This window comes from Buteo buteo, chromosome 4 (genome assembly GCF_964188355.1).
Source record: "Buteo buteo chromosome 4, bButBut1.hap1.1, whole genome shotgun sequence".
In the NCBI taxonomy this organism is placed as follows: Eukaryota; Metazoa; Chordata; class Aves; order Accipitriformes; family Accipitridae; genus Buteo; species Buteo buteo.
In genome coordinates, this window is record NC_134174.1 from 57002338 (window position 1) to 57017872 (window position 15535).

Genomic DNA, 15535 nt, shown 5'->3' on the forward strand with positions numbered 1-15535 from the left:
TCAGAAAAGGTAATGGATTGCAGTCTGGCCAATAAACCTTGAAGAACCGTTTGGAACTGCCAAGATTAGGGAAGAAGTAGCTAAAAGGTAATTCCTACTGAGGGAGATCACGACCACCGACTCATTGACCACCTACTCAAATGATACCACCTACTCAAAAGAAGATAACAAAGGAAGAAGAGTCTGTGCACTAACTTACATGAGGGGCAAAGAAGAAAAAAACAACCATTAAGGAAAATAACAACGAATATGTATTAGTTAAGTGTATAAATGTGAGAATTTTTGAGACAAGGGTGTGCTGTCTTGAGACAGACACCCATTCATGTGCATCCATGAAATTAATTTGAAAACACCTTGACTCTGTGTGTTATTGGCTTGCACACTGTGTAAATGAACCCTGTCTGTGAGACAACAGCAGTGCAGGCAAAATGATTCTTCTTCTTTCCAAAATTTTGTTGAAGCAGATATTTTACTCCCCCTCCCCCCAACTTTCTTTACCGTTTCAGATTTCTATATGTAATAAAAACATAGATTAAAATCACTAATGAAAACCTTGGAAAATGTTCCAGGTTTTGAATAAAACCCTTGCTTAGCAATGTTCTATTACTCTGTTAGGAAGGACAGTCCAAGCTAAATCAAAAGCTAAGACCTTTTGGATAGCATCACCCAGATCTGTTCTGTGGCTCTCATTTTACGCCAATTCAGTAAGAAGGTACCTGCTGTTGTGTATTTTCAGGAGAAGCATGCCAGGTTTTAAAGCTGACTTTAATTTTTTCATTGTAGATTTATTTTTTTTTTAAGAATAAAAATGGAAGAAAAGGTAAATCATGTGCTCAGCTGGGTTTACTATGAATTAACATCATTCCTTGCAGCAGGGACTTCACATATTCTAAGACAGCTAGGCTGTAGATAATTTTTTTCTCTCTGCAGGATGATAATTAGTAATAAAGATTGAATGATTCTCAGTCTGATTGCTGACACACATTTACAATTTATCTCATGGCAAGCTCTGGATAGAAGACAATTTCAGAACAGATTGGGAGTTAGGCAAAAGAGATTCATGTTCAAAGAAATCCCTTAAAATTTAGTTAGCAGACAACATCCTAAAACTAAGACAAGCTTTTCAGGTTGGTTTTAGTATTGGTGAAATGTAAAACCATTTGTCTTGTAAATTCAAATGGAGACCATTAAATAAAGATGTAAAAGAAAAGGATGCCTTTTCTGCTCTTTACATTACAATACAAAGTTGATCTGACATATAAACAAGAAATCTTACGCTGCAGACTGGTCGTGGGTGGCCAAAAATAGATGGACAGGAAGAGCTTCAAATGATTAGTAACATGAACCAAGTAGAATGGCTTATAAAAAGACTTTTTCTTTTCTTTTTTTTTTTTTTTCTGAGAGGTATATAGAATTGTCAACATGTCCGGTGAGTTTGGCTTTGAAGGACACATCACAAAGAATTTAAAGGATAGCAGGCAAAACCTACCTCAATCTTATATCACAATATTGACCTGGAAGGACCTTCCTTACAAGTAAGTGTTCCTACTATCTTTTATTTCCAGGCTTGTTAGTCATCTTGGCCCATTCAGTCCTTGCTCCCTCTGTTGAGGTTATCCACAACGAGAATCACTTAATGTCCATGTGTGGTGGTAATTTTTGTGATGTGGAAATATATTCAGCAAAAAGATCCTGAAGACATCATATTCTTTTAATAAAAATTATTCAGCCTGAAGCAAGACAAGAGTTACCATGTTGCTGTGTCTTGGATGCAAAATACCAGCCTTTGAAATTCTGCAGCGCTGAGCTAACAAGCCTGCCTGACGATGTGGTGTGAAGGGGCAGTGATTTAAAGATCATTTTAAACATTCACTCTGTTTTATTACAGTGAAGACTTTCCCTTCCCCAAAATTTAAAATTTAAAACGTGCCTCCTCTGAGCATGAGGGCAGTGCTTTTTGGTTTCCGAGATGGAACAAAGTATTTCCTTGATGAAAAAAATATGATTTTGATTTTAAGCAGTAGGAACGTTTTCCCATTGCATATTTTTCATGCTGTGGAAACTAACCGTCCACCAAATATTTCAAATGTGACTTCTCAAACAGCTCTGCTGAAAGAGTTTTTTCTCCCCATTTTGTATTAAAGCATAGTCCTTAATGTTGTGATCCTAAACAATACTCTCCCAGCATCCCCTCCCCTCAGATATCAGGGTATCATCCCCAAATCCCTGATGTGTAAAGGAAGTTTTCCATTCCACTTGCAGAACCTGAAAAGCAGGAGGATAAAGTTAATGAGCTGGAAATGAACAGAGAAAGAAAGGCATAATATAATTTCATTTTTAAACCTCAAAATGGGGGGGGGGAGGGAAGAGACAGGACAAACTTAACCTAAGCGCATGGTTCATAGACATGTACATGAAAAAATACAATGGCAGACTCCTTCATCTAGTGAAAAACTGAATAGGCTCCCTTGACCTTTGGTGTATAACACTGACTTGCACCTCCTAAGAGTCCAGCCTGGGAGACTAGTGGGGCTAATTCCTCTTTAAAAGAAAAAAAAAAAAAAATCATTTGCCTTAATCCATTTAGCATTCAAACATCCCATTAACCTAAATTAAACGCTTTCTTGTAGGTTTTTAATTTAGCACACTGACCCCCAAAATGGAAAGGCCACTTACAATTACAAACCCCGTAGTGCAACCACCACACTCTCTGACTTGCAGTCATCCTTATCATCCCAAACACGTTTCTCCTCTTGGCAAGCAGGAAACCCTTTGTGTGTGTGTGTGTGTGATTTTCACCTATGTGCTTTTCTGTTAATGTTCACTAATTTATGTGGCTTTGGTAAACTAATAAAGTAAAGGAAAGGGATATATGGCCACTATTTTATTTCCTGAGTGTTCCTGGGTTCTATAGAAATGGTCTAAAGGGAGAAAACCCACCTGTAAAGTATACATCCCTAGGACAGTCCAGGAAAGTTTCCCTGCATCACCTGGTGTCGTGGTTTCAGCCCAGCTGGTAACAAAGCACCACACAGCTGCTTGCTCACTCCTCCACCCGTGGCCACAGTGGGATGAGGAGAAAATAAAGGCAGGCTCATGGGTCAAGATAAGGATGGGGAGGGATCACTCACCGCTTATGGTCACAGGCAAAAGACAGGCTCAACTTGGGGAAGAAACAAAATCAATTTAATTGACTACAAATCCAATCAAAACAAGGATATTAGGAAGTAAAACCCAACCTGAGAACACCTTCCCCCCACCCCTCCCTCCTTCCCGCCTCACCTCAGCCCCACTCCCGGTTCTCTCCCCCTCCTCCCCCCGGCGGCGCAGGGGAACGGGGGACGGGGCTGGGGTCGGTTCCTCACCCCTTGTCTCTGCCGCTCCTTCCTCCTCAGGGGGAGGAGGACTCCGCACTCGTCCCCTACCCCAGCGTGGGGTCCCTCCCGCGGGAGACAGTCCTCCACAAACTTCTCCAGTGTGAGTCCTTTCCACGGGTGGCAGTTCCTCACAAACTTCCCTGGCGTGGGTCCTTTCCGCGGGCCGATCTTCAGTCGCACGCTGCTCCAGCCTGGGCTTTCCCATGGAGTCCCGGCCATTTTGGGGGGCCTCCGCTCCCCTCTGTGGGCTGGGGGGGGGACAGCCTGCCACCTCACCAGAGGCTGCAGGGGCATCCCCTCCTCTGGTGCACCTCCTCCTCTGCCTTCCTCACTGATCTTGGTGTCTGCATTGGGGTTCTCTGCAGAGGGGTTCCTCTCACATCCCACTCCCCCCCTCCACTGCAGGTTCCCCTTCTTAATTCTGTTTTCCCAGAGGCACTACCACCATCGCTGATGAGCTTGGCCTGGGCCAGAGGCGGGTCCGACTTGGAGCCGGGGAAGCTTCTAGCAGCTTCTCACAGGAGACACCCCTGCAGCCCCTCCCCTGCTACTAAAAAACCTGAGGCACACAAACCCATAACACCTGGCAGCTCAGGTCTGCCCTGTGCTTTGCAAGGTGGGCTTAGAGGTCAGGCAGGAGGCTGCCGCTGAAGGGGCACGTTTAGTTTTCCTTGAAGGTTCAACAAAAATCCCTCTGAGCTCTCCTGAAAAACACCACCAGGGTGCTCTCATCATGGCAAAAGGGCCTTCTGAAAAGAGGCACGAGCAAATGCTTTCAGGATGGCCATGCCATGTTCCTGTCATGTGGATCATGCCAGGAAGCTTCAGGCATGAGCATAGGTTGGAGAAACAGTCCTGAAGCTCTTGAGATACAAGGACTTTTTCATACAACCTGTTGATATGCCTGCACTGACAATGGTGCCCTGCATTATGCTGGAGAGAAAGCATTGCCTAATTTGTTTCAAAGACAGCCCAATAAGGGTAGCTTGATTAACTGGAAGGTGTGTGCAGAGATAAGTTTTTAGGTACCCAAATTATCTGTTTGTTCAACTCTGCACGGCATATGCCCCAGAACATATTAGTCTGCTGGGCTCAATGGGCTGCCGAGTCAGTTGAGCGATAGAAAGTGTCCTGTGTGCCCTTACCCCGCAGCTGGTATGAAGAGAAATGTAATAATGGGGTTGTATTGGTCACGCAATGCAACAGTGTTCAGTGAAGCTGTCGCTGTGTGCTCACTCGGGTGAAGCGTCCCACCAAGCTGTCCATCCACAACAGGTCTGCCCAGCCCAGTCCAGCTCTGCGGTAGCCTCAGGTTGACCTACACAGGGTCAAATGATGAGAGTTTCTGCCTGCTATTACAAACAAACAAAAGGATCAAGCACCTGTTTTCTGACTAAAGACTAAGTCTGATTTTAGGTACCTAAACCAAAAATTGAAATTAGCTCCATGCTAATCCAGGAAGAGCCAAAACTCTGGGTTTAGCTTTCAAGCTGCTTGCACACAGGTGTCTAGATGTATCTCAGTATTGCCAGGACTGAAAACTTGTTGTTGATCCTACACCCGAGCCTGAACAAATTTTTCCTCTGCCTATGGGCCTCATGGACCCAAACACAGGTTATCTACTGAATCCAGAGTAGGTTACTGCTGTTTTTTTAAAAGATGTTGTGGCACCAGTGTCTGCAGGGAGCCTGCTGCCTCCTTCCCTCCTCTCTGGTCCTCCCTGTGGTGGAGGACACGTTCAAGTCTTGTCTTTGCCTGTGAGAAATATAAAATTGCCTCTTTGCTAGCTCCATGGCAAACACCCTGCACACCTTACTAGACCAGTCTGGGCCATTTGCACCAGCTTCTACAGTCTATAGAAAAAAAATCATTAAGGCAGAGAGAAAGTATCAGAAGAGGATTTCACTCTACAACAGTTAGGGTACTTGTGTCCCGAAGATTGCATACCACAAGGCACCCAAACAAACTCCCTTTCTCCTTCGTCCCCAGAGGTTACCCTACAGCAAAGCGCTGGACTCGCTCTCTGTGACCTGACAAACTGGGTCTGTTCGGCACATTTCTAGCTCTGTTTTCACCAAGAAGTTGTGAGCCCCAGTGGCAGGTAGTACAGCAGAAGCTCAGGTTATCTTGGTAGTTATTAACCTTCCAGAGCATCTAAGTTGTCTACGAGGATGGATTATTCTGGACCTCATGACACCTACCAGAAGGGCAGCTATTCAGAACAAAACTATTGTCCCTCACCACACACATCCATACCTCTTTCCAAACCCTTCCCCATGAATTGGTGCAAGAATACCTGTGTATCTTCACTCATCCAGCCCAGCCAAGTGATTCAGGGCAGAGTTTAATCCACTGTGCAAAAATACATCTATTATTTCTTAGTTTCAGCTCTCCTTTTAAAATAAAAAGGAATTCAATCCACCAAAATCCCAGTGGATCCACCAGCCTCCCAGTCATCTGTCTTAAGAGGGAATGAAATGAATTTAATCTCCATAGATCATATTGCACACTGCATTGCCAGCTGTCTTCTAGCAGGGGCTGCCGTTGCTCAAAGGTCATAGCACAAATCCCTTGATTAAAAAACAACAACAAACACATTTTAAATGGGTAAAACCATAAGATACTGCCGTAAAACAGATTATGTGAAGTAGATACTGTTAAAACAGTTTAAATGCCTCTTTCAGGCATGAGTTTAGTTATCTCAAAGCATATTAGAGAGAGCAATAAAATTTAACGGCCAGCAGTAAAGTGTTTATGCGTGGCCCTGAACACAGCGTTGCCCAACCGCAGAATGTGTTAACTTTGCCGCACGGGTCAGTCGTACCCAGCAAACGGAGTTTGGGCCCCCATTGGAGTTGGCATTAGATCTGCTTGAGGAGGGAGAGCTCAGCAGAGAGACCCCAGAGAGCCCACAAACAGGGAAACGAGGAAACCAGTGCCTCTGCAGGGCTGTCAGGGCAGCACCTCTGGCTTGTACCTCCCGAGGAGCTGATTCAGTAGGAAAGTCTGTGCATTGTGTGCGTGCGTGGGTGTGTATGTGTGTTGAGACACAGCCCCTGAGAGGATAGCATTGAGTTTCAACCTAAAAGCAATTGTTTTTCCAGCCCAGCATGAAGGCTGAAGTTCTTCCACACTGACTTACACAGTCAGCAGGATCCTGGTTTTACAAGGTAATTGCAAGGTCCCTTGACTCTTTCCTCGGTTATGTTGTGGTGTATCCTAGGGCACGCCAACATTGTGCCATGTCAGAGATGGTGCTGACAATCATTTGACGTCAGCTGCAAACTTCTGATGGACCAGCCCTGGGAGTGTAAACCTGTCAGTGCATGTGGACACCAGTAAAGACGTGGCCCTACACAAAAAACAAGGCTTTCATTCTTACCTGAAAAAAAAAAAAAGAAAAAAGGAAATGTATAACATTTTGTGAGTCACATTTGGGGTGAGTATTTACAATGACAACAGAATGAGAGGCAGATAGTAGGGGTCTGTGCGACTAGCCAAGACACCAGGTTGGGATTGAGAAATCTGATCTTTTCCTGATCTGTCAATGACTGTGATGTGCCACGTTGCAAAAGTCACTTTACAAGCCACCCCTTCCCATCTGTGCTTTTATTTAGGCTGTTGGATTTCTGCTTTTCCACGCATTTGTGTAGCACCTAAACTTGATGATCTAGAGTGGAGTAGCTAAGCACTTCCATCATAAGAAGCAACCTCAGTCTGTCAGTGTGAGAAGACGTCTGGAGTATGATAGCCTGAAAGGTGTTACATAAAGATACAGGAGGTGGATTGTAATATGAACTCTTTCCCGCAGTCATATTCCTTTAATAAATTCATCCTGTTTCCAAAGTGAACAGATATGCTTCTGGCTTTCCAATACTTCTATTTGCCTCTTAAGCATGCAAGTCTCCCAGAGCTTTTGCTTCAGACAGCAGGCCAGCTGGTTACACCTGGCTGCATGGTTGCCTGATGCTGTCTGCACAGCTGCTTGGCCTTTGCAAAGCCCAAGAGCTCATTTAATATCAAGGGCCATGTTCCCTGTTAGGGACAAGGCTCAGCAATGCCTTGTGACACAGTTAGTCAAGTGCCTTATTCCCAAGTCTGGTTCCTCGACTCTGTTGTGCTTTTGCCCATCCCTCAGCTCACTGGGAACCCCAGTTCTGCAACAGGGTGAGTGTAGTCTCCCATGGGAGAGCTCCTTCTGCTCATGCACAGAAAGCAGTGACCTCCCCTGCCTGCAGCTCTCCCAACTGGGGTGGGATGTGGACACAGTTTTGTTAGAAAGTGGGCAGAAAAAGGAAATCGAGAGAGGGTCAATTCAGAGAGTACTCTGCTCATCCCAGCTGAGCCCTCAAAAAAGTCAAAAAGAGAGGAGAGGAGAGGAGAGGAGAGGAGAGGAGAGGAGAGGAGAGGAGAGGAGAAGAGAGGAGCTGGAACACTGCCATAACTAGCAGGCAGTGATGCATACTCAAGATGACTGGAGCAAGCAGAGATGTATGCATGAGCACAGCTTTTTCTTTTCCTCAGAGCATGCATGACAATATACCTTAAATAAACACAAAAAATGGGTTTAGTCAGTTCTGCTTGTTTTCAGCTGGGAGGTGTGGATAGGCAAGGAGGTGAGTGGGTAGGGGGCTTGCATTTTAATTTGCAAACTGGCTAACTTTTTATGCTTTAACTTCCCTCATCTTTGCTTGTCTCCCAGGGCCATGCTAACCTCTCTTGCGGAATAAAGCAGGGAAGGGGTGTTACACATACAACAATTTTTTGCCTTCATTTTTTTCTGTTGTTTATTACTAGCCAGTCTGCACAGCCGAGATGCCTAGGGGAGCTCTCCAACAAGATCTGGTCAAGGGCTTCAGTGAGATCTGCTATAAGCACTCTCACGTTGGGCTGGCCTGGTGCATTTACTTTTTATTGAAATGTTCTGTTATTTTATAAATAGGAACAGGGATGCCTGCAGCATGTCATTGCCATGTATCAGGAGTCATTCTGATATTATACCTTAACCCCAGAACTCACAGGTGTTGGAGACCATTCAATATACCCCCTCAAGTTGAATAAACGAGTCTTCAGCCTTGCTTCAGGATACCCTATTCATGAAACTGAAGTGCTGCGATCATTGCTTATCAATACATTGCCTTGGACTTTGCATCTGCTGATTACTTTTAGTTATGGCTCAGCATGGTTATACTTAAACTTTATTTGACATGTGCAGAATTTTACTCATGTACCCAGCAATGCAAGTTGCTGATTATTACACGGCTGTTAGGTTTGGCTACTTACGAGACTGATCAACCAAGCCAACAAGTAATGAATTCTCTTTACAGCTTGCTGTCCTCATTTGGATAAGCAATTGACTAAGCGAGAGACTGTTTTTAATTCACGCTCATAGTGCACAGCTCAGCTGTTACTCCTCGTATGGTACAAGGGAACATCTCACCTCTTTCCCATCAGTTATGCACTGCTTCCCTCTCCATCATGCCATACCTAGCAACTGCAGCAAGAGTTATTTCATTCTTTTTTCTTCATGTTTTTGGAGCAGAAACTTATGTGCCTCTTGGCTCAGGTGGATGAACAGTCTCCTGAAATCACCAAATCCTAGTCTCCAGAAGCAGTGGGATTATAAAGCTTTAAGCCCACTCATTCTAAAAGTGACCTAAGTGAGGTGAATATACATCTTTTGCTGAATTTTAGTAGTTGAGCAATAGACAGCTTCCAGTATTAAGGGTGCCACCCCATGCGTTTTATGACTTCTGGGTTTTTTTAATGAGTCTTAGAAAAGACTATGCCTGGAATGGGGCCTATGTTAACTGGCTGTATAGGAAATATAGGATCCTAAACCATTAGTTGAATCAGGCATAGATGCCTTCCCATGTATTCTAACCAACTGGATCATCAGCTAGTATAAATGAGTTAAGACTCACAAACACCAGTAGATATTTATAGATCTGGTCCAAAGGTCTCCCCCCACAGGAAGATTCATCTGTTCTTTTCCTCCTGATAGACAACAGAAGACTTCTCTTTTTTGATGAAATGTGTGTGTGTGTGGGAAAATGTATTAGAACTTAGGAAATTACTACAAAGGAAAGGAGATGAAGTTTTTGTGTGCAACAAAATTGCATCAGCATTGGGAAAGTGGGAGGAAAAGGAAAAGTAGGGAAATGGAATAAAAAAGAAAAAGGAAAAAAAAAAGAAATAAAAATCCATCCTTGTTGCATAATGTACCTTGTGGGGATTTTTAAGAGCACTGGAATTACATGTTACTTGTTGGTAATCACGTCTAACAAGGTGTTCAGTATATGTTGACTTAAGTAGCTAAAGGAAGCAGAGGTATTTCTCTTATCAATATTTAAACGTCTTGTAAAATCCCTGCTAACTGGGTTATCACCATGCTAGAGCTGTCATTGTGCAGGTCTAGCTGCCAGAGTAGTATGAATAACAGAAATGTGTGTGACTGTGTGTGCCTGTGTTTGTATACAGTTTTGTCCCTCTTTCTCTTTGCTTTAAAAAGAGATCTAGGACACTTCCACCTGGTCTGTGCACAGGAGTATTCTACAGCTAACTGGCAGACGGAAAAGTTGGGACGCTTTTTTTAATGATGAGAGCTGAAGACAAGTACAATCTTTTACCGCCTGTCCTGGTGATTCAAAAACTATTAGAAATCTTGCACACAGAAAAACAGTTAAATGGACAGTGAGGTAATTTTAAAAATCAGTATAGAAGTTTCTCTCTTCTTGAGCCAGGCTCTGAAGCATTAGAATTCAAATTTCTTAAAAATTAAGGGCTCCAAACCCTTACATTTTAAAATCAATTAATGATTAATTTCTAACATAACAAGACTCCAGAAAAGGGGGATATAAAGAAATAGAACTACTATGCAGTTCCTAGTAGAGTAGAAAAATAACCACCACTCCCTTCAAGACTAACAACAGTGGGAGAAAAAAAAATTGTATTGATTTTAGGGATAATACATTATCCCACACATTATTAAGGAAACAGAAACAATATTCTTGCAACTGTAATGAAGGGTGTAATTGGATGAGTTCTTAGGAGCCACTTTCATTAGTTAACACCAGTCAGCACCAGTTATTGGTTATTTATCTAAGGTGAGCCACGGAGGGAGTGGGAAAAGGTGTTTAGTTATGTTGATATCATCTAGCTTATTTTCTGAGTTATGGACATGGCCCTGGAGGATCTGCTCTTCTCAGAAACTGGAAGCGTTGGGGAAAAGGGAAAGGGCACTTGATGGGACTGGAGAGTAGAGATAGGTCTCACTTCACATCACACTCTACTCACTTTCTCATGTGTGAGCCCACCCCCCTCTGAAGTCACTAGGAATACTTGGAGCTCCCTTTCAAGTTTTAGGAACTACTATACTAAAGGTATGATGAGCTGCTTTAAAGTGAGAGTTTGCTACTATGGAAGAAGGTGGTCTTCCTTCCTCCTTCTCTTCCTCCTTCTGATTCTTTCCCTTTCCCTGTGCCAATTCAGGTACCCCTGCTGAATGGATTCAGCTCTCAAAGCAGGTAGAGAGCACCTTACTTTTCACTGGTTGTGGCTTTTCTGATCACTTGCTGAGCAGAATCAATTCACCAAAGGTCAGGCAAGCATCAAAGCCTGTGAAGTTAAACTGAGAGACCATAGAACAGAGCTGCTTTTTTTGGTGTCACCAGGATTAATTGTGTTTGTCTCACCTTACTGCACCTTAAAGAACAGAGAATAAGGCACCATTGGCAAATGTGGGAGGGCTGGGGGAATAGGCTGTGGGTGGGTGTAGTTGGAGTTGTTTCTGAAGGTGGTAGACTTCAGTGAGAAGATATCTCACACATTAAACTTTTGCTTAGAGGTTGCATGCTCTGTGCTAGCTCTTGAGAAGGCTATGATCATTCTTGCCGATTGCCACATAGCATAAATATTGTATGGCTGCACTATAGATTATGAAATTATAATCATTATAGGATTAAGCTAGAAAGGAAACTTGTCTAGATGTGAGGAAAATGGTTTAAAATTAAGAAGAAATGTTCTGTCAGTGAATATTTCTGGGAGAACAGCTCAGGAGACTGAAACCTTTTTTCATTCAGGTTGGCCAGCAATGAGTGAAAACTACAGTCCACACCTCAGCACAGGCTGTTGTAACACCTTAGAGCCATCTCAAAGACAAGTTTGATTCCTGCAGTCTGATTTCCCTGATACCTTTAATGGATTCGCTGATGTAATGACAAACAGGGAAGGTGGCAGGATTTCAGATGTAGATAGATGTCCACTAGGAGTTTGAATGACTTAATCTAATCCTCCTGCAGAGGACTCTATCCATAGCAGAGTAATGACTTCTGAAACTATATCAGTTCTTGAACGACAGGTTCTTGCTTGAGTTCATGATTCCAGTCCAGCTATCCTTATTTACACAGTAGCTCCCAATTCTGTTCACAATTAATCTAGCCTCTCTGTTGACACCAGCACTCTTACTCATGCAATTTTGTAAGTAAGAGCACAGTCAGCCCTCTAGAGAGAAAAATCTCTTTATTTCCTCGAGCCACATATTCCCCAACTGCGTGTTATTTCCAGCATCTTCTATTTCTTCTGGCATGAAAGTACATTTCTCACTTTAAATTGACTTCATCCAATCATCTTTCTGTTTTTCTGCCTCTTGTACTATATCTGTTTCCCCTAGAACACACTCACTGCACCCATTACTGTAATGATTTAATAGCTCTTAAATCTCTTCAGCCCTCATCACTGAGCTTTCAGTTTTTCTGCTGCAATATTTAACACAACTGTCCTGGAGGAGGAGCTGGAAGAAAGGGAGAAAGGACACCTCACATTAAACTGTTGTCCAGGAAAGTGACTTTTACATAGGGATCTATGAACTGGGCTCTTCTACATTTCCAGCTTACATAGTGAATAGTTAAATCTTTTTCCACACCTGAAAAAATCTAAAAAAAATTTGTTTTAATCCCATTTTATGATCAAAATCCTATTTCTACAGGGGAAAATAAAAAGCCAAAGTGATCTGCCTTCAAGGAACTAATCAAAACTGAAAGTGTGACTGGGGGACATATGGGATGGCAGAGATTTCATCTCGTCTTGAAGATGGGCAGAAGTTAATGACAATACTCTCTCTTTGTACCTTACTCTTGGCATCTCCCATGTACATTTATATTTTGCTTCCTTTCCCAGTGGGATCTTTGTGTTTTGAAAAATTAAAATGACTTTTTGTGGCATAAATATTTTTTTCCCCCTATGTATGTCTCTGGCTATTTGCACATTCCTTTACAAAATACAAGCTCCCCCTCGTGCTCTCTTTCCACAGCTGTACCCATGCTGTGGGCTGTGTGACGCATAATGCAGAGGGAAATACAGGGCATCCTTGGAGAAGCATGGGTTTTACAGGACTGCAGTTCAAAGCTCTGTTCACAACTTACTGCATAATGATGGTAAAAGAGATGTCCTCCACCGGCTCTTCTAGAAATCTCCAGTAATCACTCATCAAGATCCTGGTTCTGCAGGATATTCAAGGAACAGCCTAGCAATGCCTTCCATCTTGTTTAGGTATTGGCAATGTCTTGCAAGGGAGACAGTCTCCTGCTGAAATATCCCATTTCATAAAGACCACAAGTGGTTTTTAGAGGTATTGAAGGAGATACTGCAGTGCTAAGAATGATATTCAGAGAGACAGCTGGATGTGCTAAGTAAAGCTGAGATCAGGAGATATAACAGGAATTCAGCAACGGGCAATGAAACCGTGTATTACCTAAGATTTATACCTTTCTGCACCTCCTGTATTGCTGGTTTTACTAAGGAAAAAAAGACCCCCCAAAAAGTGCTGGGTAAGATATACTGGTGATGTGATCACATCTGGCAATTCCAAGGATGCTGCAGAGGCTGCTGCATCCAGAAAATTAGACTTTCCTTTAGCAGCTCTAAGCGTGAAACAAGCTGTTATGTTGTTGTAAGAGCTTCAGGAGCTTTCAGTTCCAGTCAAACCTACAGGCCTTGCAATTGGCGGTGAAAGCAGATTGAAACTGGAGTGGGAATTCTCCCTGCCCAGGGCAAAAGAAAGCTTCAGGGGCTTAAAGCAAAGCTCTCCTCTCAGCAGAGGGTGAGGTGTTCAGAACTCACAGCAATATATCTTCTAGCCAATCTTAGCTTCTGGCAAGCTCAAATAATTGAAACATGCAGTGAAATTAAAGCAAAAGTGAAGCATTTTTTGAAAGCTTTTTGGCTACTAGAAGAGATGCTTTATAACCAAAAGCTGGAGCCATGATAAACCAGTTCCAATCTGCATTAGTAAACACTGCTCTATGTCTGCCTCCCAGAGCCCAGACTGGCCTTTTGCAGCAAGGTGGTACAATGCGTCACTGATCTTCCAAATCTTGCTCAAGCAACCAATGCTGGAAAAACAGAAGCGAGCACTTTTGCTCTCCAAAAGAACTGCCAGAATAAAAGATGTATTGAATGTGTGCTTGAAATGGCTTACTCTTAAGGAGGATCTCATGGCATAAGAACTCATGGAAACAAGAGCTATGTGACTCATTTCCTTGTTTCACTCAGTAAGCGACTGCTGGGAGAATGCATAGGAACTTGCACGAACAGCATCATAGCAGAGGTTACTGGTATATAATGTAAGTCTGAGATCAAGTAAGTAAAGCTTTAGTAGGCTCTTGTCAGGGAAAGAAGGAAAAGTTACTGTTTTCTGAGATAAGGGTGGTCCTGTGGCAAATGGATTGTTCAGACCACAAGAGATATGGAACAGATAGAGAGGCACGGGAAGACTTCTGTGTCCTGAAGTTAAGAAAGTCAGTTCTCTTGGTGTAGGGAAACTGACTTTTTTAGTGTGCATCTCACATAATCTATTGATGACATCTGTTTTAGCATGCCTGAATTTGGTTGGATAACCAATGTATCAGAGTAAAAGAGCTCTTCCTGACTTCAGAGGCGTACTGGGAGTGTATACGCTATGGCAGAGTCAACTGATTACCATGATGATGGGAGATCCTGATCTCACAATCCACCTGTTCTCAATAGCAGAAATAAATCCTCCTTGCCAATAGTTTACATCCATAGAAGCATCCCAAAGCAACTCAGGAATGCCAAGGCACACATACTAGAAGCCAGCAACAACCATGCATTAGCAATTATTTCTGGTTTTACTGTGTTCACCAGTATAACTGAGCTCCTAACAGAATCTATCACAACTATAATCTACAGGACTGCCTGTTGTTACATTATAGGGCTTTTAGGAGGAGAAGTGAATGGTAACTTCTCTCCTTCAGGTTGCCTCATAAATTTATACATAAACAACCTTTCTAGAAATCCTTTTTTTTGACTCAGAAAGCTGGACATTGCTTTGTATCAGTGTTATTCAGTGTGAAGTGAAAGCCCAGAGATGGGAGTGAGAAACAGGGGAGCTAAGACCAGTCACTAATTCTGATGATCAACTTGCAAGCGATAGCGTAGGCTGTATCTGTCTGAAAACAAATACCTACAAAGTGGACTCCTGAATCTGAACTAATCACCCTGAGCCCCCTCAGAGTGAGATAAAAGGAACTGTGTGCAATTTATCTCAACATAAAATAGACATTTAGAAGAAGTTAGATGGATTGTGTTCCAGATGTGTATTTATTTCTCTCCACTGACTGTGAAGAAGTTATAATAACTAGCACAGGTAGTTCACACACTACACAGCTAAAGTCAGGTAAGGGGAATCACAGCCCTGGGTCTGATCCTGTGATGTATCAGAGTTTACATATTCCACTGATACCAGCTATAGAGGCTAGGTGCTTCTGAGAAATCTGGAAAGCAACAAGTGGGTTCAAGGCAAAAATGGAGACACTCTGGGCAGGTAACTGTCCTTGGAAATTGTTGGCCTTAAAAAAGCACATTAAATGTTCTTCATCTCACAAGCATTGCTATTAGTAGTGGAAGGTATTCACATTGCTTTGCTTGAATTGGTTAACTATATTCTCTAATTCACCCTCTTGAGGAACTTCTAGAGAGATCCCAGCATATGCATCTTCTATTTTATGTGGTGTGAATACACTTCAGGGGGAACTTTGATCCCTCTCACCATCCGCAGCAACTCATTGCAGTACTACAAGACAGCTGGGTCAGTCTCAATTACTTCATATCAGATTCAGTTTCTTAATTGGAGACTGTGC